At 42.0% G+C, this 27,059-nt stretch overlaps 11 non-coding genes across 11 annotated transcripts; all 11 read right to left on the bottom strand.

Moving 5' to 3' along the window:
- Positions 1–864: 864 nt before the first annotated feature.
- On the bottom strand, positions 865–938 carry TRNAN-GUU (transfer RNA asparagine (anticodon GUU)). The gene has a single exon. It is a non-coding gene; the product is annotated as a tRNA-Asn (tRNA).
- A 1,470-nt stretch (positions 939–2,408) lies between these two features.
- Positions 2,409–2,482, bottom strand: TRNAN-GUU (transfer RNA asparagine (anticodon GUU)). Its single transcript has one exon. It is a non-coding gene; the product is annotated as a tRNA-Asn (tRNA).
- Positions 2,483–5,496: 3,014 nt separating this feature from the next.
- TRNAN-GUU (transfer RNA asparagine (anticodon GUU)) lies at positions 5,497–5,570 on the bottom strand. Its single transcript has one exon. It is a non-coding gene; the product is annotated as a tRNA-Asn (tRNA).
- A 1,470-nt stretch (positions 5,571–7,040) lies between these two features.
- Positions 7,041–7,114, bottom strand: TRNAN-GUU (transfer RNA asparagine (anticodon GUU)). The gene has a single exon. It is a non-coding gene; the product is annotated as a tRNA-Asn (tRNA).
- A 3,014-nt stretch (positions 7,115–10,128) lies between these two features.
- On the bottom strand, positions 10,129–10,202 carry TRNAN-GUU (transfer RNA asparagine (anticodon GUU)). Its single transcript has one exon. It is a non-coding gene; the product is annotated as a tRNA-Asn (tRNA).
- A 4,558-nt stretch (positions 10,203–14,760) lies between these two features.
- On the bottom strand, positions 14,761–14,834 carry TRNAN-GUU (transfer RNA asparagine (anticodon GUU)). Its single transcript has one exon. It is a non-coding gene; the product is annotated as a tRNA-Asn (tRNA).
- Positions 14,835–16,304: 1,470 nt separating this feature from the next.
- Positions 16,305–16,378, bottom strand: TRNAN-GUU (transfer RNA asparagine (anticodon GUU)). The gene has a single exon. It is a non-coding gene; the product is annotated as a tRNA-Asn (tRNA).
- A 2,232-nt stretch (positions 16,379–18,610) lies between these two features.
- TRNAN-GUU (transfer RNA asparagine (anticodon GUU)) lies at positions 18,611–18,684 on the bottom strand. Its single transcript has one exon. It is a non-coding gene; the product is annotated as a tRNA-Asn (tRNA).
- Positions 18,685–20,916: 2,232 nt separating this feature from the next.
- TRNAN-GUU (transfer RNA asparagine (anticodon GUU)) lies at positions 20,917–20,990 on the bottom strand. The gene has a single exon. It is a non-coding gene; the product is annotated as a tRNA-Asn (tRNA).
- Positions 20,991–23,222: 2,232 nt separating this feature from the next.
- TRNAN-GUU (transfer RNA asparagine (anticodon GUU)) lies at positions 23,223–23,296 on the bottom strand. Its single transcript has one exon. It is a non-coding gene; the product is annotated as a tRNA-Asn (tRNA).
- A 2,232-nt stretch (positions 23,297–25,528) lies between these two features.
- Positions 25,529–25,602, bottom strand: TRNAN-GUU (transfer RNA asparagine (anticodon GUU)). The gene has a single exon. It is a non-coding gene; the product is annotated as a tRNA-Asn (tRNA).
- Between the last annotated feature and the right edge of the window lie 1,457 nt (positions 25,603–27,059).

Here is a 27,059-nt window from a genome sequence, read left to right as displayed (position 1 = left end):
AACATTAAAGCTAATTTTACTCTTTGCTGCTGTTTTTCTTTCCTTTTTTTTCTGTTTGGTTAGCGCATGCTTTGCCCATTCCATGTTAAAAATGAATCATCCCAGAGTGGAGTTGATCACCAAACTTTCCGTGCCCATCAAACGTTGCTAAGCTTGATGCAGTGAGGCATTAAAGTCGATTGCTTGTATTTGGACTGTTAACTCCGAGTGAAATGGCACTTTCTGATCATCTGGCACGTCCGTGCGTGTCTTCAAGTTTCAAAACACTTTCCTTAAAAAATTGTCTTCCAACGCTTTTAACATGCTTGTATGATATTTCTCTATTCCGTTTGCAGCCAGCCGTCTTCAATGTTTTTGCTGTTGTTTTTGATGTTTTTGTGGGAAAGATGAGGATTTTCATATTTTTTTGCTTATTGGTTAGCAAATGCTTTGCCCCTCCTGCATTGAAAAAGGAATGGTCCCGGAGTGGGGTTTCAACAGCACGCTTCGGGCGCTCATCACATGCTGATATGAGAAATGCAATGTGTTTGAAATTGCAGACACTTTCCCAATGAATGACGATGGATAGGAGCAGTCCCCTGTTCAGGTTCCCTTTGATCGAGCCCAATTTTCTGGCCAATCGGTTGACAACGGAATGAAGAATGAACTTCCTGTTCACTTCTGATGATGTTTTACGTGCTTTTGATGAAGTTTCAAATGGAAAGCACCGTCATAGATATGACGTCACCCTTCCTTTTAAACATGGTTTTGTGAAGGGTCTCCACCTATGTTAATCAATTTGCAGTCACCGTATTTGCGTTTGAAAGGTAACTATTTTGTGCTCCTTTTTTGCTTCTCGGTTAAAAAAACTCAAGTGTCTCAAAACGTCCCTGGGTGGGCTTGAACCACCAACCTTTCGGTTAACAGCCGAACGCGCTAACCAATTGCGCCACAGAGACTAAGCACGTGAGGCGAGAGAGCTACGTGGACTAACAAGATTTTGCTCTCACAATGTCTAAATGCTTTTTCAGAGGTTACGGCATCCTCTGCTTTCAAATGCAGCTATGGTTCTTTATCTGCATGCAAATGTAGGTGGAGCCAGCTTCTCCCTTTCAAAATGCACAGAGAAAGGTGTGACAGCAGCAGAGTGGCGCAGCGGAAGCGTGCTGGGCCCATAACCCAGAGGTCGATGGATCGAAACCATCCTCTGCTAAGCAATTTGTTTTTGTTCAAATTTGTAATTCCGTTGGCAATCAAATCCCCAAATTTTAAGAGAAATTCACTTTTCCATGGGTTTTCACTGCTTTCGTTATGTTACCATCCACATCTGAGGTTTTATTGGTTTTAAGTCAATCGATGATAGCTTGCCTGTTAATTTCAAGAAAAATTGCACTTTCTGACCACTCTGTCAACATGTCTGTGTGACGTAACAGATTTCCAAACATTTCTATAGAGATCTCCTTTATGTCCTCACTTAACATGTTTAAGGAATGTCTTTGGGGTTGTTATTTGTTTTCTTCTATACAATCTGTAGCCTCCGTTTGAATGTAATGTGTTGTTGCAGAAACATTAAAGCTAATTTTACTCTTTGCTGCTGTTTTTCTTTCCTTTTTTTTCTGTTTGGTTAGCGCATGCTTTGCCCATTCCATGTTAAAAATGAATCATCCCAGAGTGGAGTTGATCACCAAACTTTCCGTGCCCATCAAACGTTGCTAAGCTTGATGCAGTGAGGCATTAAAGTCGATTGCTTGTATTTGGACTGTTAACTCCGAGTGAAATGGCACTTTCTGATCATCTGGCACGTCCGTGCGTGTCTTCAAGTTTCAAAACACTTTCCTTAAAAAATTGTCTTCCAACGCTTTTAACATGCTTGTATGATATTTCTCTATTCCGTTTGCAGCCAGCCGTCTTCAATGTTTTTGCTGTTGTTTTTGATGTTTTTGTGGGAAAGATGAGGATTTTCATATTTTTTTGCTTATTGGTTAGCAAATGCTTTGCCCCTCCTGCATTGAAAAAGGAATGGTCCCGGAGTGGGGTTTCAACAGCACGCTTCGGGCGCTCATCACATGCTGATATGAGAAATGCAATGTGTTTGAAATTGCAGACACTTTCCCAATGAATGACGATGGATAGGAGCAGTCCCCTGTTCAGGTTCCCTTTGATCGAGCCCAATTTTCTGGCCAATCGGTTGACAACGGAATGAAGAATGAACTTCCTGTTCACTTCTGATGATGTTTTACGTGCTTTTGATGAAGTTTCAATTGGAAAGCACCGTCATAGATATGACGTCACCCTTCCTTTTAAACATGGTTTTGTGAAGGGTCTCCACCTATGTTAATCAATTTGCAGTCACCGTATTTGCGTTTGAAAGGTAACTATTTTGTGCTCCTTTTTTGCTTCTCGGTTAAAAAAACTCAAGTGTCTCAAAACGTCCCTGGGTGGGCTTGAACCACCAACCTTTCGGTTAACAGCCGAACGCGCTAACCAATTGCGCCACAGAGACTAAGCACGTGAAGCGAGAGAGCTACGTGGACTAACAAGATTTTGCTCTCACAATGTCTAAATGCTTTTTCAGAGGTTACGGCATCCTCTGCTTTCAAATGCAGCTATGGTTCTTTATCTGCATGCAAATGTAGGTGGAGCCAGCTTCTCCCTTTCAAAATGCACAGAGAAAGGTGTGACAGCAGCAGAGTGGCGCAGCGGAAGCGTGCTGGGCCCATAACCCAGAGGTCGATGGATCGAAACCATCCTCTGCTAAGCAATTTGTTTTTGTTCAAATTTGTAATTCCGTTGGCAATCAAATCCCCAAACCTTAAGAGAAATTCACTTTTCCATGGGTTTTCACTGCTTTCGTTATGTTACCATCCACATCTGAGGTTTTATTGGTTTTAAGTCAATCGATGATAGCTTGCCTGTTAATTTCAAGAAAAATTGCACTTTCTGACCACTCTGTCAACATGTCTGTGTGACGTAACAGATTTCCAAACATTTCTATAGAGATCTCCTTTACGTCCTCACTTAACATGTTTAAGGAATGTCTTTGGGGTTGTTATTTGTTTTCTTCTATACAATCTGTAGCCTCCGTTTGAATGTAATGTGTTGTTGCAGAAACATTAAAGCTAATTTTACTCTTTGCTGCTGTTTTTCTTTCCTTTTTTTTCTGTTTGGTTAGCGCATGCTTTGCCCATTCCATGTTAAAAATGAATCATCCCAGAGTGGAGTTGATCACCAAACTTTCCGTGCCCATCAAACGTTGCTAAGCTTGATGCAGTGAGGCATTAAAGTCGATTGCTTGTATTTGGACTGTTAACTCCGAGTGAAATGGCACTTTCTGATCATCTGGCACGTCCGTGCGTGTCTTCAAGTTTCAAAACACTTTCCTTAAAAAATTGTCTTCCAACGCTTTTAACATGCTTGTATGATATTTCTCTATTCCGTTTGCAGCCAGCCGTCTTCAATGTTTTTGCTGTTGTTTTTGATGTTTTTGTGGGAAAGATGAGGATTTTCATATTTTTTTGCTTATTGGTTAGCAAATGCTTTGCCCCTCCTGCATTGAAAAAGGAATGGTCCCGGAGTGGGGTTTCAACAGCACGCTTCGGGCGCTCATCACATGCTGATATGAGAAATGCAATGTGTTTGAAATTGCAGACACTTTCCCAATGAATGACGATGGATAGGAGCAGTCCCCTGTTCAGGTTCCCTTTGATCGAGCCCAATTTTCTGGCCAATCGGTTGACAACGGAATGAAGAATGAACTTCCTGTTCACTTCTGATGATGTTTTACGTGCTTTTGATGAAGTTTCAATTGGAAAGCACCGTCATAGATATGACGTCACCCTTCCTTTTAAACATGGTTTTGTGAAGAGTCTCCACCTATGTTAATCAATTTGCCGTCACCGTTTTTGCGTTTGAAAGGTAACTATTTTGTGCTCCTTTTTTGCTTCTCGGTTAAAAAAACTCAAGTGTCTCAAAACGTCCCTGGGTGGGCTTGAACCACCAACCTTTCGGTTAACAGCCGAACGCGCTAACCAATTGCACCACAGAGACTAAGCACGTGAGGCGAGAGAGCTACGTGGACTAACAAGATTTTGCTCTCACAATGTCTAAATGCTTTTTCAGAGGTTACGGCATCCTCTGCTTTCAAATGCAGCTATGGTTCTTTATCTGCATGCAAATGTAGGTGGAGCCAGCTTCTCCCTTTCAAAATGCACAGAGAAAGGTGTGACAGCAGCAGAGTGGCGCAGCGGAAGCGTGCTGGGCCCATAACCCAGAGGTCGATGGATCGAAACCATCCTCTGCTAAGCAATTTGTTTTTGTTCAAATTTGTAATTCCGTTGGCAATCAAATCCCCAAACCTTAAGAGAAATTCACTTTTCCATGGGTTTTCACTGCTTTCGTTATGTTACCATCCACATCTGAGGTTTTATTGGTTTTAAGTCAATCGATGATAGCTTGCCTGTTAATTTCAAGAAAAATTGCACTTTCTGACCACTCTGTCAACATGTCTGTGTGACGTAACAGATTTCCAAACATTTCTATAGAGATCTCCTTTACGTCCTCACTTAACATGTTTAAGGAATGTCTTTGGGGTTGTTATTTGTTTTCTTCTATACAATCTGTAGCCTCCGTTTGAATGTAATGTGTTGTTGCAGAAACATTAAAGCTAATTTTACTCTTTGCTGCTGTTTTTCTTTCCTTTTTTTTCTGTTTGGTTAGCGCATGCTTTGCCCATTCCATGTTAAAAATGAATCATCCCAGAGTGGAGTTGAACACCAAACTTTCCGTGCCCATCAAACGTTGCTAAGCTTGATGCAGTGAGGCATTAAAGTCGATTGCTTGTATTTGGACTGTTAACTCCGAGTGAAATGGCACTTTCTGATCATCTGGCACGTCCGTGCGTGTCTTCAAGTTTCAAAACACTTTCCTTAAAAAATTGTCTTCCAACGCTTTTAACATGCTTGTATGATATTTCTCTATTCCGTTTGCAGCCAGCCGTCTTCAATGTTTTTGCTGTTGTTTTTGATGTTTTTGTGGGAAAGATGAGGATTTTCATATTTTTTTGCTTATTGGTTAGCAAATGCTTTGCCCCTCCTGCATTGAAAAAGGAATGGTCCCGGAGTGGGGTTTCAACAGCACGCTTCGGGCGCTCATCACATGCTGATATGAGAAATGCAATGTGTTTGAAATTGCAGACACTTTCCCAATGAATGACGATGGATAGGAGCAGTCCCCTGTTCAGGTTCCCTTTGATCGAGCCCAATTTTCTGGCCAATCGGTTGACAACGGAATGAAGAATGAACTTCCTGTTCACTTCTGATGATGTTTTACGTGCTTTTGATGAAGTTTCAATTGGAAAGCACCGTCATAGATATGACATCACCCTTCCTTTTAAACATGGTTTTGTGAAGGGTCTCCACCTATGTTAATCAATTTGCAGTCACCGTATTTGCGTTTGAAAGGTAACTATTTTGGGCTCCTTTTTTGCTTCTCGGTTAAAAAAACTCAAGTGTCTCAAAACGTCCCTGGGTGGGCTTGAACCACCAACCTTTCGGTTAACAGCCGAACGCGCTAACCAATTGCGCCACAGAGACTAAGCACGTGAGGTGAGAGAGCTACGTGGACTAACAAGATTTTGCTCTCACAATGTCTAAATGCTTTTTCAGAGGTTACGGCATCCTCTGCTTTCAAATGCAGCTATGGTTCTTTATCTGCATGCAAATGTAGGTGGAGCCAGCTTCTCCCTTTCAAAATGCACAGAGAAAGGTGTGACAGCAGCAGAGTGGCGCAGCGGAAGCGTGCTGGGCCCATAACCCAGAGGTCGATGGATCGAAACCATCCTCTGCTAAGCAATTTGTTTTTGTTCAAATTTGTAATTCCGTTGGCAATCAAATCCCCAAATTTTAAGAGAAATTCACTTTTCCATGGGTTTTCACTGCTTTCGTTATGTTACCATCCACATCTGAGGTTTTATTGGTTTTAAGTCAATCGATGATAGCTTGCCTGTTAATTTCAAGAAAAATTGCACTTTCTGACCACTCTGTCAACATGTCTGTGTGACGTAACAGATTTCCAAACATTTCTATAGAGATCTCCTTTATGTCCTCACTTAACATGTTTAAGGAATGTCTTTGGGGTTGTTATTTGTTTTCTTCTATACAATCTGTAGCCTCCGTTTGAATGTAATGTGTTGTTGCAGAAACATTAAAGCTAATTTTACTCTTTGCTGCTGTTTTTCTTTCCTTTTTTTTCTGTTTGGTTAGCGCATGCTTTGCCCATTCCATGTTAAAAATGAATCATCCCAGAGTGGAGTTGATCACCAAACTTTCCGTGCCCATCAAACGTTGCTAAGCTTGATGCAGTGAGGCATTAAAGTCGATTGCTTGTATTTGGACTGTTAACTCCGAGTGAAATGGCACTTTCTGATCATCTGGCACGTCCGTGCGTGTCTTCAAGTTTCAAAACACTTTCCTTAAAAAATTGTCTTCCAACGCTTTTAACATGCTTGTATGATATTTCTCTATTCCGTTTGCAGCCAGCCGTCTTCAATGTTTTTGCTGTTGTTTTTGATGTTTTTGTGGGAAAGATGAGGATTTTCATATTTTTTTGCTTATTGGTTAGCAAATGCTTTGCCCCTCCTGCATTGAAAAAGGAATGGTCCCGGAGTGGGGTTTCAACAGCACGCTTCGGGCGCTCATCACATGCTGATATGAGAAATGCAATGTGTTTGAAATTGCAGACACTTTCCCAATGAATGACGATGGATAGGAGCAGTCCCCTGTTCAGGTTCCCTTTGATCGAGCCCAATTTTCTGGCCAATCGGTTGACAACGGAATGAAGAATGAACTTCCTGTTCACTTCTGATGATGTTTTACGTGCTTTTGATGAAGTTTCAATTGGAAAGCACCGTCATAGATATGACGTCACCCTTCCTTTTAAACATGGTTTTGTGAAGGGTCTCCACCTATGTTAATCAATTTGCAGTCACCGTATTTGCGTTTGAAAGGTAACTATTTTGTGCTCCTTTTTTGCTTCTCGGTTAAAAAAACTCAAGTGTCTCAAAACGTCCCTGGGTGGGCTTGAACCACCAACCTTTCGGTTAACAGCCGAACGCGCTAACCAATTGCGCCACAGAGACTAAGCACGTGAGGCGAGAGAGCTACGTGGACTAACAAGATTTTGCTCTCACAATGTCTAAATGCTTTTTCAGAGGTTACGGCATCCTCTGCTTTCAAATGCAGCTATGGTTCTTTATCTGCATGCAAATGTAGGTGGAGCCAGCTTCTCCCTTTCAAAATGCACAGAGAAAGGTGTGACAGCAGCAGAGTGGCGCAGCGGAAGCGTGCTGGGCCCATAACCCAGAGGTCGATGGATCGAAACCATCCTCTGCTAAGCAATTTGTTTTTGTTCAAATTTGTAATTCCGTTGGCAATCAAATCCCCAAACCTTAAGAGAAATTCACTTTTCCATGGGTTTTCACTGCTTTCGTTATGTTACCATCCACATCTGAGGTTTTATTGGTTTTAAGTCAATCGATGATAGCTTGCCTGTTAATTTCAAGAAAAATTGCACTTTCTGACCACTCTGTCAACATGTCTGTGTGACGTAACAGATTTCCAAACATTTCTATAGAGATCTCCTTTACGTCCTCACTTAACATGTTTAAGGAATGTCTTTGGGGTTGTTATTTGTTTTCTTCTATACAATCTGTAGCCTCCGTTTGAATGTAATGTGTTGTTGCAGAAACATTAAAGCTAATTTTACTCTTTGCTGCTGTTTTTCTTTCCTTTTTTTTCTGTTTGGTTAGCGCATGCTTTGCCCATTCCATGTTAAAAATGAATCATCCCAGAGTGGAGTTGATCACCAAACTTTCCGTGCCCATCAAACGTTGCTAAGCTTGATGCAGTGAGGCATTAAAGTCGATTGCTTGTATTTGGACTGTTAACTCCGAGTGAAATGGCACTTTCTGATCATCTGGCACGTCCGTGCGTGTCTTCAAGTTTCAAAACACTTTCCTTAAAAAATTGTCTTCCAACGCTTTTAACATGCTTGTATGATATTTCTCTATTCCGTTTGCAGCCAGCCGTCTTCAATGTTTTTGCTGTTGTTTTTGATGTTTTTGTGGGAAAGATGAGGATTTTCATATTTTTTTGCTTATTGGTTAGCAAATGCTTTGCCCCTCCTGCATTGAAAAAGGAATGGTCCCGGAGTGGGGTTTCAACAGCACGCTTCGGGCGCTCATCACATGCTGATATGAGAAATGCAATGTGTTTGAAATTGCAGACACTTTCCCAATGAATGACGATGGATAGGAGCAGTCCCCTGTTCAGGTTCCCTTTGATCGAGCCCAATTTTCTGGCCAATCGGTTGACAACGGAATGAAGAATGAACTTCCTGTTCACTTCTGATGATGTTTTACGTGCTTTTGATGAAGTTTCAATTGGAAAGCACCGTCATAGATATGACGTCACCCTTCCTTTTAAACATGGTTTTGTGAAGAGTCTCCACCTATGTTAATCAATTTGCCGTCACCGTTTTTGCGTTTGAAAGGTAACTATTTTGTGCTCCTTTTTTGCTTCTCGGTTAAAAAAACTCAAGTGTCTCAAAACGTCCCTGGGTGGGCTTGAACCACCAACCTTTCGGTTAACAGCCGAACGCGCTAACCAATTGCACCACAGAGACTAAGCACGTGAGGCGAGAGAGCTACGTGGACTAACAAGATTTTGCTCTCACAATGTCTAAATGCTTTTTCAGAGGTTACGGCATCCTCTGCTTTCAAATGCAGCTATGGTTCTTTATCTGCATGCAAATGTAGGTGGAGCCAGCTTCTCCCTTTCAAAATGCACAGAGAAAGGTGTGACAGCAGCAGAGTGGCGCAGCGGAAGCGTGCTGGGCCCATAACCCAGAGGTCGATGGATCGAAACCATCCTCTGCTAAGCAATTTGTTTTTGTTCAAATTTGTAATTCCGTTGGCAATCAAATCCCCAAACCTTAAGAGAAATTCACTTTTCCATGGGTTTTCACTGCTTTCGTTATGTTACCATCCACATCTGAGGTTTTATTGGTTTTAAGTCAATCGATGATAGCTTGCCTGTTAATTTCAAGAAAAATTGCACTTTCTGACCACTCTGTCAACATGTCTGTGTGACGTAACAGATTTCCAAACATTTCTATAGAGATCTCCTTTACGTCCTCACTTAACATGTTTAAGGAATGTCTTTGGGGTTGTTATTTGTTTTCTTCTATACAATCTGTAGCCTCCGTTTGAATGTAATGTGTTGTTGCAGAAACATTAAAGCTAATTTTACTCTTTGCTGCTGTTTTTCTTTCCTTTTTTTTCTGTTTGGTTAGCGCATGCTTTGCCCATTCCATGTTAAAAATGAATCATCCCAGAGTGGAGTTGAACACCAAACTTTCCGTGCCCATCAAACGTTGCTAAGCTTGATGCAGTGAGGCATTAAAGTCGATTGCTTGTATTTGGACTGTTAACTCCGAGTGAAATGGCACTTTCTGATCATCTGGCACGTCCGTGCGTGTCTTCAAGTTTCAAAACACTTTCCTTAAAAAATTGTCTTCCAACGCTTTTAACATGCTTGTATGATATTTCTCTATTCCGTTTGCAGCCAGCCGTCTTCAATGTTTTTGCTGTTGTTTTTGATGTTTTTGTGGGAAAGATGAGGATTTTCATATTTTTTTGCTTATTGGTTAGCAAATGCTTTGCCCCTCCTGCATTGAAAAAGGAATGGTCCCGGAGTGGGGTTTCAACAGCACGCTTCGGGCGCTCATCACATGCTGATATGAGAAATGCAATGTGTTTGAAATTGCAGACACTTTCCCAATGAATGACGATGGATAGGAGCAGTCCCCTGTTCAGGTTCCCTTTGATCGAGCCCAATTTTCTGGCCAATCGGTTGACAACGGAATGAAGAATGAACTTCCTGTTCACTTCTGATGATGTTTTACGTGCTTTTGATGAAGTTTCAATTGGAAAGCACCGTCATAGATATGACATCACCCTTCCTTTTAAACATGGTTTTGTGAAGGGTCTCCACCTATGTTAATCAATTTGCAGTCACCGTATTTGCGTTTGAAAGGTAACTATTTTGGGCTCCTTTTTTGCTTCTCGGTTAAAAAAACTCAAGTGTCTCAAAACGTCCCTGGGTGGGCTTGAACCACCAACCTTTCGGTTAACAGCCGAACGCGCTAACCAATTGCGCCACAGAGACTAAGCACGTGAGGCGAGAGAGCTACGGGGACTAACAAGATTTTGCTCTCACAATGTCTAAATGCTTTTTCAGAGGTTACGGCATCCTCTGCTTTCAAATGCAGCTATGGTTCTTTATCTGCATGCAAATGTAGGTGGAGCCAGCTTCTCCCTTTCAAAATGCACAGAGAAAGGTGTGACAGCAGCAGAGTGGCGCAGCGGAAGCGTGCTGGGCCCATAACCCAGAGGTCGATGGATCGAAACCATCCTCTGCTAAGCAATTTGTTTTTGTTCAAATTTGTAATTCCGTTGGCAATCAAATCCCCAAACCTTAAGAGAAATTCACTTTTCCATGGGTTTTCACTGCTTTCGTTATGTTACCATCCACATCTGAGGTTTTATTGGTTTTAAGTCAATCGATGATAGCTTGCCTGTTAATTTCAAGAAAAATTGCACTTTCTGACCACTCTGTCAACATGTCTGTGTGACGTAACAGATTTCCAAACATTTCTATAGAGATCTCCTTTACGTCCTCACTTAACATGTTTAATGAATGTCTTTGGGGTTGTTATTTGTTTTCTTCTATACAATCTGTAGCCTCCGTTTGAATGTAATGTGTTGTTGCAGAAACATTAAAGCTAATTTTACTCTTTGCTGCTGTTTTTCTTTCCTTTTTTTTCTGTTTGGTTAGCGCATGCTTTGCCCATTCCATGTTAAAAATGAATCATCCCAGAGTGGAGTTGATCACCAAACTTTCCGTGCCCATCAAACGTTGCTAAGCTTGATGCAGTGAGGCATTAAAGTCGATTGCTTGTATTTGGACTGTTAACTCCGAGTGAAATGGCACTTTCTGATCATCTGGCACGTCCGTGCGTGTCTTCAAGTTTCAAAACACTTTCCTTAAAAAATTGTCTTCCAACGCTTTTAACATGCTTGTATGATATTTCTCTATTACGTTTGCAGCCAGCCGTCTTCAATGTTTTTGCTGTTGTTTTTGATGTTTTTGTGGGAAAGATGAGGATTTTCATATTTTTTTGCTTATTGGTTAGCAAATGCTTTGCCTCTCCTGCATTGAAAAAGGAATGGTCCCGGAGTGGGGTTTCAACAGCACGCTTCGGGCGCTCATCACATGCTGATATGAGAAATGCAATGTGTTTGAAATTGCAGACACTTTCCCAATGAATGACGATGGATAGGAGCAGTCCCCTGTTCAGGTTCCCTTTGATCGAGCCCAATTTTCTGGCCAATCGGTTGACAACGGAATGAAGAATGAACTTCCTGTTCACTTCTGATGATGTTTTACGTGCTTTTTATGAAGATTCAATTGGAAAGCACCGTCATAGATATGACGTCACCCTTCCTTTTAAACATGGTTTTGTGAAGGGTCTCCACCTATGTTAATCAATTTGCAGTCACCGTATTTGCGTTTGAAAGGTAACTATTTTGTGCTCCTTTTTTGCTTCTCGGTTAAAAAAACTCAAGTGTCTCAAAACGTCCCTGGGTGGGCTGGAACCACCAACCTTTCGGTTAACAGCCGAACGCGCTAACCAATTGCGCCACAGAGACTAAGCACGTGAGGCGAGAGAGCTACGTGGACTAACAAGATTTTGCTCTCACAATGTCTTAATGCTTTTTCAGAGGTTACGGCATCCTCTGCTTTCAAATGCAGCTATGGTTCTTTATCTGCATGCAAATGTAGGTGGAGCCAGCTTCTCCCTTTCAAAATGCACAGAGAAAGGTGTGACAGCAGCAGAGTGGCGCAGCGGAAGCGTGCTGGGCCCATAACCCAGAGGTCGATGGATCGAAACCATCCTCTGCTAAGCAATTTGTTTTTGTTCAAATTTGTAATTCCGTTGGCAATCAAATCCCCAAACCTTAAGAGAAATTCACTTTTCCATGGGTTTTCACTGCTTTCGTTATGTTACCATCCACATCTGAGGTTTTATTGGTTTTAAGTCAATCGATGATAGCTTGCCTGTTAATTTCAAGAAAAATTGCACTTTCTGACCACTCTGTCAACATGTCTGTGTGACGTAACAGATTTCCAAACATTTCTATAGAGATCTCCTTTACGTCCTCACTTAACATGTTTAATGAATGTCTTTGGGGTTGTTATTTGTTTTCTTCTATACAATCTGTAGCCTCCGTTTGAATGTAATGTGTTGTTGCAGAAACATTAAAGCTAATTTTACTCTTTGCTGCTGTTTTTCTTTCCTTTTTTTTCTGTTTGGTTAGCGCATGCTTTGCCCATTCCATGTTAAAAATGAATCATCCCAGAGTGGAGTTGATCACCAAACTTTCCGTGCCCATCAAACGTTGCTAAGCTTGATGCAGTGAGGCATTAAAGTCGATTGCTTGTATTTGGACTGTTAACTCCGAGTGAAATGGCACTTTCTGATCATCTGGCACGTCCGTGCGTGTCTTCAAGTTTCAAAACACTTTCCTTAAAAAATTGTCTTCCAACGCTTTTAACATGCTTGTATGATATTTCTCTATTCCGTTTGCAGCCAGCCGTCTTCAATGTTTTTGCTGTTGTTTTTGATGTTTTTGTGGGAAAGATGAGGATTTTCATATTTTTTTGCTTATTGGTTAGCAAATGCTTTGCCCCTCCTGCATTGAAAAAGGAATGGTCCCGGAGTGGGGTTTCAACAGCACGCTTCGGGCGCTCATCACATGCTGATATGAGAAATGCAATGTGTTTGAAATTGCAGACACTTTCCCAATGAATGACGATGGATAGGAGCAGTCCCCTGTTCAGGTTCCCTTTGATCGAGCCCAATTTTCTGGCCAATCGGTTGACAACGGAATGAAGAATGAACTTCCTGTTCACTTCTGATGATGTTTTACGTGCTTTTGATGAAGTTTCAATTGGAAAGCACCGTCATAGATATGACGTCACCCTTCCTTTTAAACATGGTTTTGTGAAGAGTCTCCACCTATGTTAATCAATTTGCCGTCACCGTTTTTGCGTTTGAAAGGTAACTATTTTGTGCTCCTTTTTTGCTTCTCGGTTAAAAAAACTCAAGTGTCTCAAAACGTCCCTGGGTGGGCTTGAACCACCAACCTTTCGGTTAACAGCCGAACGCGCTAACCAATTGCACCACAGAGACTAAGCACGTGAGGCGAGAGAGCTACGTGGACTAACAAGATTTTGCTCTCACAATGTCTAAATGCTTTTTCAGAGGTTACGGCATCCTCTGCTTTCAAATGCAGCTATGGTTCTTTATCTGCATGCAAATGTAGGTGGAGCCAGCTTCTCCCTTTCAAAATGCACAGAGAAAGGTGTGACAGCAGCAGAGTGGCGCAGCGGAAGCGTGCTGGGCCCATAACCCAGAGGTCGATGGATCGAAACCATCCTCTGCTAAGCAATTTGTTTTTGTTCAAATTTGTAATTCCGTTGGCAATCAAATCCCCAAACCTTAAGAGAAATTCACTTTTCCATGGGTTTTCACTGCTTTCGTTATGTTACCATCCACATCTGAGGTTTTATTGGTTTTAAGTCAATCGATGATAGCTTGCCTGTTAATTTCAAGAAAAATTGCACTTTCTGACCACTCTGTCAACATGTCTGTGTGACGTAACAGATTTCCAAACATTTCTATAGAGATCTCCTTTACGTCCTCACTTAACATGTTTAATGAATGTCTTTGGGGTTGTTATTTGTTTTCTTCTATACAATCTGTAGCCTCCGTTTGAATGTAATGTGTTGTTGCAGAAACATTAAAGCTAATTTTACTCTTTGCTGCTGTTTTTCTTTCCTTTTTTTTCTGTTTGGTTAGCGCATGCTTTGCCCATTCCATGTTAAAAATGAATCATCCCAGAGTGGAGTTGAACACCAAACTTTCCGTGCCCATCAAACGTTGCTAAGCTTGATGCAGTGAGGCATTAAAGTCGATTGCTTGTATTTGGACTGTTAACTCCGAGTGAAATGGCACTTTCTGATCATCTGGCACGTCCGTGCGTGTCTTCAAGTTTCAAAACACTTTCCTTAAAAAATTGTCTTCCAACGCTTTTAACATGCTTGTATGATATTTCTCTATTCCGTTTGCAGCCAGCCGTCTTCAATGTTTTTGCTGTTGTTTTTGATGTTTTTGTGGGAAAGATGAGGATTTTCATATTTTTTTGCTTATTGGTTAGCAAATGCTTTGCCCCTCCTGCATTGAAAAAGGAATGGTCCCGGAGTGGGGTTTCAACAGCACGCTTCGGGCGCTCATCACATGCTGATATGAGAAATGCAATGTGTTTGAAATTGCAGACACTTTCCCAATGAATGACGATGGATAGGAGCAGTCCCCTGTTCAGGTTCCCTTTGATCGAGCCCAATTTTCTGGCCAATCGGTTGACAACGGAATGAAGAATGAACTTCCTGTTCACTTCTGATGATGTTTTACGTGCTTTTGATGAAGTTTCAATTGGAAAGCACCGTCATAGATATGACATCACCCTTCCTTTTAAACATGGTTTTGTGAAGGGTCTCCACCTATGTTAATCAATTTGCAGTCACCGTATTTGCGTTTGAAAGGTAACTATTTTGGGCTCCTTTTTTGCTTCTCGGTTAAAAAAACTCAAGTGTCTCAAAACGTCCCTGGGTGGGCTTGAACCACCAACCTTTCGGTTAACAGCCGAACGCGCTAACCAATTGCGCCACAGAGACTAAGCACGTGAGGCGAGAGAGCTACGGGGACTAACAAGATTTTGCTCTCACAATGTCTAAATGCTTTTTCAGAGGTTACGGCATCCTCTGCTTTCAAATGCAGCTATGGTTCTTTATCTGCATGCAAATGTAGGTGGAGCCAGCTTCTCCCTTTCAAAATGCACAGAGAAAGGTGTGACAGCAGCAGAGTGGCGCAGCGGAAGCGTGCTGGGCCCATAACCCAGAGGTCGATGGATCGAAACCATCCTCTGCTAAGCAATTTGTTTTTGTTCAAATTTGTAATTCCGTTGGCAATCAAATCCCCAAACCTTAAGAGAAATTCACTTTTCCATGGGTTTTCACTGCTTTCGTTATGTTACCATCCACATCTGAGGTTTTATTGGTTTTAAGTCAATCGATGATAGCTTGCCTGTTAATTTCAAGAAAAATTGCACTTTCTGACCACTCTGTCAACATGTCTGTGTGACGTAACAGATTTCCAAACATTTCTATAGAGATCTCCTTTACGTCCTCACTTAACATGTTTAATGAATGTCTTTGGGGTTGTTATTTGTTTTCTTCTATACAATCTGTAGCCTCCGTTTGAATGTAATGTGTTGTTGCAGAAACATTAAAGCTAATTTTACTCTTTGCTGCTGTTTTTCTTTCCTTTTTTTTCTGTTTGGTTAGCGCATGCTTTGCCCATTCCATGTTAAAAATGAATCATCCCAGAGTGGAGTTGATCACCAAACTTTCCGTGCCCATCAAACGTTGCTAAGCTTGATGCAGTGAGGCATTAAAGTCGATTGCTTGTATTTGGACTGTTAACTCCGAGTGAAATGGCACTTTCTGATCATCTGGCACGTCCGTGCGTGTCTTCAAGTTTCAAAACACTTTCCTTAAAAAATTGTCTTCCAACGCTTTTAACATGCTTGTATGATATTTCTCTATTCCGTTTGCAGCCAGCCGTCTTCAATGTTTTTGCTGTTGTTTTTGATGTTTTTGTGGGAAAGATGAGGATTTTCATATTTTTTTGCTTATTGGTTAGCAAATGCTTTGCCCCTCCTGCATTGAAAAAGGAATGGTCCCGGAGTGGGGTTTCAACAGCACGCTTCGGGCGCTCATCACATGCTGATATGAGAAATGCAATGTGTTTGAAATTGCAGACACTTTCCCAATGAATGACGATGGATAGGAGCAGTCCCCTGTTCAGGTTCCCTTTGATCGAGCCCAATTTTCTGGCCAATCGGTTGACAACGGAATGAAGAATGAACTTCCTGTTCACTTCTGATGATGTTTTACGTGCTTTTGATGAAGTTTCAATTGGAAAGCACCGTCATAGATATGACGTCACCCTTCCTTTTAAACATGGTTTTGTGAAGGGTCTCCACCTATGTTAATCAATTTGCAGTCACCGTATTTGCGTTTGAAAGGTAACTATTTTGTGCTCCTTTTTTGCTTCTCGGTTAAAAAAACTCAAGTGTCTCAAAACGTCCCTGGGTGGGCTTGAACCACCAACCTTTCGGTTAACAGCCGAACGCGCTAACCAATTGCGCCACAGAGACTAAGCACGTGAGGCGAGAGAGCTACGTGGACTAACAAGATTTTGCTCTCACAATGTCTAAATGCTTTTTCAGAGGTTACGGCATCCTCTGCTTTCAAATGCAGCTATGGTTCTTTATCTGCATGCAAATGTAGGTGGAGCCAGCTTCTCCCTTTCAAAATGCACAGAGAAAGGTGTGACAGCAGCAGAGTGGCGCAGCGGAAGCGTGCTGGGCCCATAACCCAGAGGTCGATGGATCGAAACCATCCTCTGCTAAGCAATTTGTTTTTGTTCAAATTTGTAATTCCGTTGGCAATCAAATCCCCAAACCTTAAGAGAAATTCACTTTTCCATGGGTTTTCACTGCTTTCGTTATGTTACCATCCACATCTGAGGTTTTATTGGTTTTAAGTCAATCGATGATAGCTTGCCTGTTAATTTCAAGAAAAATTGCACTTTCTGACCACTCTGTCAACATGTCTGTGTGACGTAACAGATTTCCAAACATTTCTATAGAGATCTCCTTTACGTCCTCACTTAACATGTTTAAGGAATGTCTTTGGGGTTGTTATTTGTTTTCTTCTATACAATCTGTAGCCTCCGTTTGAATGTAATGTGTTGTTGCAGAAACATTAAAGCTAATTTTACTCTTTGCTGCTGTTTTTCTTTCCTTTTTTTTCTGTTTGGTTAGCGCATGCTTTGCCCATTCCATGTTAAAAATGAATCATCCCAGAGTGGAGTTGATCACCAAACTTTCCGTGCCCATCAAACGTTGCTAAGCTTGATGCAGTGAGGCATTAAAGTCGATTGCTTGTATTTGGACTGTTAACTCCGTGTGAAATGGCACTTTCTGATCATCTGGCACGTCCGTGCGTGTCTTCAAGTTTCAAAACACTTTCCTTAAAAAATTGTCTTCCAACGCTTTTAACATGCTTGTATGATATTTCTCTATTCCGTTTGCAGCCAGCCGTCTTCAATGTTTTTGCTGTTGTTTTTGATGTTTTTGTGGGAAAGATGAGGATTTTCATATTTTTTTGCTTATTGGTTAGCAAATGCTTTGCCCCTCCTGCATTGAAAAAGGAATGGTCCCGGAGTGGGGTTTCAACAGCACGCTTCGGGCGCTCATCACATGCTGATATGAGAAATGCAATGTGTTTGAAATTGCAGACACTTTCCCAATGAATGACGATGGATAGGAGCAGTCCCCTGTTCAGGTTCCCTTTGATCGAGCCCAATTTTCTGGCCAATCGGTTGACAACGGAATGAAGAATGAACTTCCTGTTCACTTCTGATGATGTTTTACGTGCTTTTGATGAAGTTTCAATTGGAAAGCACCGTCATAGATATGACGTCACCCTTCCTTTTAAACATGGTTTTGTGAAGAGTCTCCACCTATGTTAATCAATTTGCCGTCACCGTTTTTGCGTTTGAAAGGTAACTATTTTGTGCTCCTTTTTTGCTTCTCGGTTAAAAAAACTCAAGTGTCTCAAAACGTCCCTGGGTGGGCTTGAACCACCAACCTTTCGGTTAACAGCCGAACGCGCTAACCAATTGCACCACAGAGACTAAGCACGTGAGGCGAGAGAGCTACGTGGACTAACAAGATTTTGCTCTCACAATGTCTAAATGCTTTTTCAGAGGTTACGGCATCCTCTGCTTTCAAATGCAGCTATGGTTCTTTATCTGCATGCAAATGTAGGTGGAGCCAGCTTCTCCCTTTCAAAATGCACAGAGAAAGGTGTGACAGCAGCAGAGTGGCGCAGCGGAAGCGTGCTGGGCCCATAACCCAGAGGTCGATGGATATTGGTTAGCAAATGCTTTGCCCCTCCTGCATTGAAAAAGGAATGGTCCCAGAGTGGGGTTTCAACAGCACGCTTCGGGCGCTCATCACATGCTGATATGAGAAATGCAATGTGTTTGAAATTGCAGACACTTTCCCAATGAATGACGATGGATAGGAGCAGTCCCCTGTTCAGGTTCCCTTTGATCGAGCCCAATTTTCTGGCCAATCGGTTGACAACGGAATGAAGAATGAACTTCCTGTTCACTTCTGATGATGTTTTACGTGCTTTTGATGAAGTTTCAATTGGAAAGCACCGTCATAGATATGACGTCACCCTTCCTTTTAAACATGGTTTTGTGAAGGGTCTCCACCTATGTTAATCAATTTGCAGTCACCGTATTTGCGTTTGAAAGGTAACTATTTTGTGCTCCTTTTTTGCTTCTCGGTTAAAAAAACTCAAGTGTCTCAAAACGTCCCTGGGTGGGCTTGAACCACCAACCTTTCGGTTAACAGCCGAACGCGCTAACCAATTGCGCCACAGAGACTAAGCACGTAAGGCGAGAGAGCTACGTGGACTAACAAGATTTTGCTCTCACAATGTCTAAATGCTTTTTCAGAGGTTACGGCATCCTCTGCTTTCAAATGCAGCTATGGTTCTTTATCTGCATGCAAATGTAGGTGGAGCCAGCTTCTCCCTTTCAAAATGCACAGAGAAAGGTGTGACAGCAGCAGAGTGGCGCAGCGGAAGCGTGCTGGGCCCATAACCCAGAGGTCGATGGATCGAAACCATCCTCTGCTAAGCAATTTGTTTTTGTTCAAATTTGTAATTCCGTTGGCAATCAAATCCCCAAACCTTAAGAGAAATTCACTTTTCCATGGGTTTTCACTGCTTTCGTTATGTTACCATCCACATCTGAGGTTTTATTGGTTTTAAGTCAATCGATGATAGCTTGCCTGTTAATTTCAAGAAAAATTGCACTTTCTGACCACTCTGTCAACATGTCTGTGTGACGTAACAGATTTCCAAACATTTCTATAGAGATCTCCTTTACGTCCTCACTTAACATGTTTAAGGAATGTCTTTGGGGTTGTTATTTGTTTTCTTCTATACAATCTGTAGCCTCCGTTTGAATGTAATGTGTTGTTGCAGAAACATTAAAGCTAATTTTACTCTTTGCTGCTGTTTTTCTTTCCTTTTTTTTCTGTTTGGTTAGCGCATGCTTTGCCCATTCCATGTTAAAAATGAATCATCCCAGAGTGGAGTTGATCACCAAACTTTCCGTGCCCATCAAACGTTGCTAAGCTTGATGCAGTGAGGCATTAAAGTCGATTGCTTGTATTTGGACTGTTAACTCCGTGTGAAATGGCACTTTCTGATCATCTGGCACGTCCGTGCGTGTCTTCAAGTTTCAAAACACTTTCCTTAAAAAATTGTCTTCCAACGCTTTTAACATGCTTGTATGATATTTCTCTATTCCGTTTGCAGCCAGCCGTCTTCAATGTTTTTGCTGTTGTTTTTGATGTTTTTGTGGGAAAGATGAGGATTTTCATATTTTTTTGCTTATTGGTTAGCAAATGCTTTGCCCCTCCTGCATTGAAAAAGGAATGGTCCCGGAGTGGGGTTTCAACAGCACGCTTCGGGCGCTCATCACATGCTGATATGAGAAATGCAATGTGTTTGAAATTGCAGACACTTTCCCAATGAATGACGATGGATAGGAGCAGTCCCCTGTTCAGGTTCCCTTTGATCGAGCCCAATTTTCTGGCCAATCGGTTGACAACGGAATGAAGAATGAACTTCCTGTTCACTTCTGATGATGTTTTACGTGCTTTTGATGAAGTTTCAATTGGAAAGCACCGTCATAGATATGACGTCACCCTTCCTTTTAAACATGGTTTTGTGAAGAGTCTCCACCTATGTTAATCAATTTGCCGTCACCGTTTTTGCGTTTGAAAGGTAACTATTTTGTGCTCCTTTTTTGCTTCTCGGTTAAAAAAACTCAAGTGTCTCAAAACGTCCCTGGGTGGGCTTGAACCACCAACCTTTCGGTTAACAGCCGAACGCGCTAACCAATTGCACCACAGAGACTAAGCACGTGAGGCGAGAGAGCTACGTGGACTAACAAGATTTTGCTCTCACAATGTCTAAATGCTTTTTCAGAGGTTACGGCATCCTCTGCTTTCAAATGCAGCTATGGTTCTTTATCTGCATGCAAATGTAGGTGGAGCCAGCTTCTCCCTTTCAAAATGCACAGAGAAAGGTGTGACAGCAGCAGAGTGGCGCAGCGGAAGCGTGCTGGGCCCATAACCCAGAGGTCGATGGATATTGGTTAGCAAATGCTTTGCCCCTCCTGCATTGAAAAAGGAATGGTCCCAGAGTGGGGTTTCAACAGCACGCTTCGGGCGCTCATCACATGCTGATATGAGAAATGCAATGTGTTTGAAATTGCAGACACTTTCCCAATGAATGACGATGGATAGGAGCAGTCCCCTGTTCAGGTTCCCTTTGATCGAGCCCAATTTTCTGGCCAATCGGTTGACAACGGAATGAAGAATGAACTTCCTGTTCACTTCTGATGATGTTTTACGTGCTTTTGATGAAGTTTCAATTGGAAAGCACCGTCATAGATATGACGTCACCCTTCCTTTTAAACATGGTTTTGTGAAGGGTCTCCACCTATGTTAATCAATTTGCAGTCACCGTATTTGCGTTTGAAAGGTAACTATTTTGTGCTCCTTTTTTGCTTCTCGGTTAAAAAAACTCAAGTGTCTCAAAACGTCCCTGGGTGGGCTTGAACCACCAACCTTTCGGTTAACAGCCGAACGCGCTAACCAATTGCGCCACAGAGACTAAGCACGTAAGGCGAGAGAGCTACGTGGACTAACAAGATTTTGCTCTCACAATGTCTAAATGCTTTTTCAGAGGTTACGGCATCCTCTGCTTTCAAATGCAGCTATGGTTCTTTATCTGCATGCAAATGTAGGTGGAGCCAGCTTCTCCCTTTCAAAATGCACAGAGAAAGGTGTGACAGCAGCAGAGTGGCGCAGCGGAAGCGTGCTGGGCCCATAACCCAGAGGTCGATGGATCGAAACCATCCTCTGCTAAGCAATTTGTTTTTGTTCAAATTTGTAATTCCGTTGGCAATCAAATCCCCAAACCTTAAGAGAAATTCACTTTTCCATGGGTTTTCACTGCTTTCGTTATGTTACCATCCACATCTGAGGTTTTATTGGTTTTAAGTCAATCGATGATAGCTTGCCTGTTAATTTCAAGAAAAATTGCACTTTCTGACCACTCTGTCAACATGTCTGTGTGACGTAACAGATTTCCAAACATTTCTATAGAGATCTCCTTTACGTCCTCACTTAACATGTTTAATGAATGTCTTTGGGGTTGTTATTTGTTTTCTTCTATACAATCTGTAGCCTCCGTTTGAATGTAATGTGTTGTTGCAGAAACATTAAAGCTAATTTTACTCTTTGCTGCTGTTTTTCTTTCCTTTTTTTTCTGTTTGGTTAGCGCATGCTTTGCCCATTCCATGTTAAAAATGAATCATCCCAGAGTGGAGTTGATCACCAAACTTTCCGTGCCCATCAAACGTTGCTAAGCTTGATGCAGTGAGGCATTAAAGTCGATTGCTTGTATTTGGACTGTTAACTCCGTGTGAAATGGCACTTTCTGATCATCTGGCACGTCCGTGCGTGTCTTCAAGTTTCAAAACACTTTCCTTAAAAAATTGTCTTCCAACGCTTTTAACATGCTTGTATGATATTTCTCTATTCCGTTTGCAGCCAGCCGTCTTCAATGTTTTTGCTGTTGTTTTTGATGTTTTTGTGGGAAAGATGAGGATTTTCATATTTTTTTGCTTATTGGTTAGCAAATGCTTTGCCCCTCCTGCATTGAAAAAGGAATGGTCCCGGAGTGGGGTTTCAACAGCACGCTTCGGGCGCTCATCACATGCTGATATGAGAAATGCAATGTGTTTGAAATTGCAGACACTTTCCCAATGAATGACGATGGATAGGAGCAGTCCCCTGTTCAGGTTCCCTTTGATCGAGCCCAATTTTCTGGCCAATCGGTTGACAACGGAATGAAGAATGAACTTCCTGTTCACTTCTGATGATGTTTTACGTGCTTTTGATGAAGTTTCAATTGGAAAGCACCGTCATAGATATGACGTCACCCTTCCTTTTAAACATGGTTTTGTGAAGAGTCTCCACCTATGTTAATCAATTTGCCGTCACCGTTTTTGCGTTTGAAAGGTAACTATTTTGTGCTCCTTTTTTGCTTCTCGGTTAAAAAAACTCAAGTGTCTCAAAACGTCCCTGGGTGGGCTTGAACCACCAACCTTTCGGTTAACAGCCGAACGCGCTAACCAATTGCACCACAGAGACTAAGCACGTGAGGCGAGAGAGCTACGTGGACTAACAAGATTTTGCTCTCACAATGTCTAAATGCTTTTTCAGAGGTTACGGCATCCTCTGCTTTCAAATGCAGCTATGGTTCTTTATCTGCATGCAAATGTAGGTGGAGCCAGCTTCTCCCTTTCAAAATGCACAGAGAAAGGTGTGACAGCAGCAGAGTGGCGCAGCGGAAGCGTGCTGGGCCCATAACCCAGAGGTCGATGGATATTGGTTAGCAAATGCTTTGCCCCTCCTGCATTGAAAAAGGAATGGTCCCAGAGTGGGGTTTCAACAGCACGCTTCGGGCGCTCATCACATGCTGATATGAGAAATGCAATGTGTTTGAAATTGCAGACACTTTCCCAATGAATGACGATGGATAGGAGCAGTCCCCTGTTCAGGTTCCCTTTGATCGAGCCCAATTTTCTGGCCAATCGGTTGACAACGGAATGAAGAATGAACTTCCTGTTCACTTCTGATGATGTTTTACGTGCTTTTGATGAAGTTTCAATTGGAAAGCACCGTCATAGATATGACGTCACCCTTCCTTTTAAACATGGTTTTGTGAAGGGTCTCCACCTATGTTAATCAATTTGCAGTCACCGTATTTGCGTTTGAAAGGTAACTATTTTGTGCTCCTTTTTTGCTTCTCGGTTAAAAAAACTCAAGTGTCTCAAAACGTCCCTGGGTGGGCTTGAACCACCAACCTTTCGGTTAACAGCCGAACGCGCTAACCAATTGCGCCACAGAGACTAAGCACGTAAGGCGAGAGAGCTACGTGGACTAACAAGATTTTGCTCTCACAATGTCTAAATGCTTTTTCAGAGGTTACGGCATCCTCTGCTTTCAAATGCAGCTATGGTTCTTTATCTGCATGCAAATGTAGGTGGAGCCAGCTTCTCCCTTTCAAAATGCACAGAGAAAGGTGTGACAGCAGCAGAGTGGCGCAGCGGAAGCGTGCTGGGCCCATAACCCAGAGGTCGATGGATCGAAACCATCCTCTGCTAAGCAATTTGTTTTTGTTCAAATTTGTAATTCCGTTGGCAATCAAATCCCCAAACCTTAAGAGAAATTCACTTTTCCATGGGTTTTCACTGCTTTCGTTATGTTACCATCCACATCTGAGGTTTTATTGGTTTTAAGTCAATCGATGATAGCTTGCCTGTTAATTTCAAGAAAAATTGCACTTTCTGACCACTCTGTCAACATGTCTGTGTGACGTAACAGATTTCCAAACATTTCTATAGAGATCTCCTTTACGTCCTCACTTAACATGTTTAATGAATGTCTTTGGGGTTGTTATTTGTTTTCTTCTATACAATCTGTAGCCTCCGTTTGAATGTAATGTGTTGTTGCAGAAACATTAAAGCTAATTTTACTCTTTGCTGCTGTTTTTCTTTCCTTTTTTTTCTGTTTGGTTAGCGCATGCTTTGCCCATTCCATGTTAAAAATGAATCATCCCAGAGTGGAGTTGATCACCAAACTTTCCGTGCCCATCAAACGTTGCTAAGCTTGATGCAGTGAGGCATTAAAGTCGATTGCTTGTATTTGGACTGTTAACTCCGTGTGAAATGGCACTTTCTGATCATCTGGCACGTCCGTGCGTGTCTTCAAGTTTCAAAACACTTTCCTTAAAAAATTGTCTTCCAACGCTTTTAACATGCTTGTATGATATTTCTCTATTCCGTTTGCAGCCAGCCGTCTTCAATGTTTTTGCTGTTGTTTTTGATGTTTTTGTGGGAAAGATGAGGATTTTCATATTTTTTTGCTTATTGGTTAGCAAATGCTTTGCCCCTCCTGCATTGAAAAAGGAATGGTCCCGGAGTGGGGTTTCAACAGCACGCTTCGGGCGCTCATCACATGCTGATATGAGAAATGCAATGTGTTTGAAATTGCAGACACTTTCCCAATGAATGACGATGGATAGGAGCAGTCCCCTGTTCAGGTTCCCTTTGATCGAGCCCAATTTTCTGGCCAATCGGTTGACAACGGAATGAAGAATGAACTTCCTGTTCACTTCTGATGATGTTTTACGTGCTTTTGATGAAGTTTCAATTGGAAAGCACCGTCATAGATATGACGTCACCCTTCCTTTTAAACATGGTTTTGTGAAGAGTCTCCACCTATGTTAATCAATTTGCCGTCACCGTTTTTGCGTTTGAAAGGTAACTATTTTGTGCTCCTTTTTTGCTTCTCGGTTAAAAAAACTCAAGTGTCTCAAAACGTCCCTGGGTGGGCTTGAACCACCAACCTTTCGGTTAACAGCCGAACGCGCTAACCAATTGCACCACAGAGACTAAGCACGTGAGGCGAGAGAGCTACGTGGACTAACAAGATTTTGCTCTCACAATGTCTAAATGCTTTTTCAGAGGTTACGGCATCCTCTGCTTTCAAATGCAGCTATGGTTCTTTATCTGCATGCAAATGTAGGTGGAGCCAGCTTCTCCCTTTCAAAATGCACAGAGAAAGGTGTGACAGCAGCAGAGTGGCGCAGCGGAAGCGTGCTGGGCCCATAACCCAGAGGTCGATGGATATTGGTTAGCAAATGCTTTGCCCCTCCTGCATTGAAAAAGGAATGGTCCCAGAGTGGGGTTTCAACAGCACGCTTCGGGCGCTCATCACATGCTGATATGAGAAATGCAATGTGTTTGAAATTGCAGACACTTTCCCAATGAATGACGATGGATAGGAGCAGTCCCCTGTTCAGGTTCCCTTTGATCGAGCCCAATTTTCTGGCCAATCGGTTGACAACGGAATGAAGAATGAACTTCCTGTTCACTTCTGATGATGTTTTACGTGCTTTTGATGAAGTTTCAATTGGAAAGCACCGTCATAGATATGACGTCACCCTTCCTTTTAAACATGGTTTTGTGAAGGGTCTCCACCTATGTTAATCAATTTGCAGTCACCGTATTTGCGTTTGAAAGGTAACTATTTTGTGCTCCTTTTTTGCTTCTCGGTTAAAAAAACTCAAGTGTCTCAAAACGTCCCTGGGTGGGCTTGAACCACCAACCTTTCGGTTAACAGCCGAACGCGCTAACCAATTGCGCCACAGAGACTAAGCACGTAAGGCGAGAGAGCTACGTGGACTAACAAGATTTTGCTCTCACAATGTCTAAATGCTTTTTCAGAGGTTACGGCATCCTCTGCTTTCAAATGCAGCTATGGTTCTTTATCTGCATGCAAATGTAGGTGGAGCCAGCTTCTCCCTTTCAAAATGCACAGAGAAAGGTGTGACAGCAGCAGAGTGGCGCAGCGGAAGCGTGCTGGGCCCATAACCCAGAGGTCGATGGATCGAAACCATCCTCTGCTAAGCAATTTGTTTTTGTTCAAATTTGTAATTCCGTTGGCAATCAAATCCCCAAACCTTAAGAGAAATTCACTTTTCCATGGGTTTTCACTGCTTTCGTTATGTTACCATCCACATCTGAGGTTTTATTGGTTTTAAGTCAATCGATGATAGCTTGCCTGTTAATTTCAAGAAAAATTGCACTTTCTGACCACTCTGTCAACATGTCTGTGTGACGTAACAGATTTCCAAACATTTCTATAGAGATCTCCTTTACGTCCTCACTTAACATGTTTAAGGAATGTCTTTGGGGTTGTTATTTGTTTTCTTCTATACAATCTGTAGCCTCCGTTTGAATGTAATGTGTTGTTGCAGAAACATTAAAGCTAATTTTACTCTTTGCTGCTGTTTTTCTTTCCTTTTTTTTCTGTTTGGTTAGCGCATGCTTTGCCCATTCCATGTTAAAAATGAATCATCCCAGAGTGGAGTTGATCACCAAACTTTCCGTGCCCATCAAACGTTGCTAAGCTTGATGCAGTGAGGCATTAAAGTCGATTGCTTGTATTTGGACTGTTAACTCCGTGTGAAATGGCACTTTCTGATCATCTGGCACGTCCGTGCGTGTCTTCAAGTTTCAAAACACTTTCCTTAAAAAATTGTCTTCCAACGCTTTTAACATGCTTGTATGATATTTCTCTATTCCGTTTGCAGCCAGCCGTCTTCAATGTTTTTGCTGTTGTTTTTGATGTTTTTGTGGGAAAGATGAGGATTTTCATATTTTTTTGCTTATTGGTTAGCAAATGCTTTGCCCCTCCTGCATTGAAAAAGGAATGGTCCCGGAGTGGGGTTTCAACAGCACGCTTCGGGCGCTCATCACATGCTGATATGAGAAATGCAATGTGTTTGAAATTGCAGACACTTTCCCAATGAATGACGATGGATAGGAGCAGTCCCCTGTTCAGGTTCCCTTTGATCGAGCCCAATTTTCTGGCCAATCGGTTGACAACGGAATGAAGAATGAACTTCCTGTTCACTTCTGATGATGTTTTACGTGCTTTTGATGAAGTTTCAATTGGAAAGCACCGTCATAGATATGACGTCACCCTTCCTTTTAAACATGGTTTTGTGAAGAGTCTCCACCTATGTTAATCAATTTGCCGTCACCGTTTTTGCGTTTGAAAGGTAACTATTTTGTGCTCCTTTTTTGCTTCTCGGTTAAAAAAACTC

Source organism: Pelobates fuscus, chromosome 2 (assembly GCF_036172605.1).
Source record: "Pelobates fuscus isolate aPelFus1 chromosome 2, aPelFus1.pri, whole genome shotgun sequence".
NCBI lineage: Eukaryota > Metazoa > Chordata > Amphibia > Anura > Pelobatidae > Pelobates > Pelobates fuscus.
Note: the sequence above shows the minus strand (reverse complement) of the source record. Positions and strands in the feature narration are given on the sequence as shown.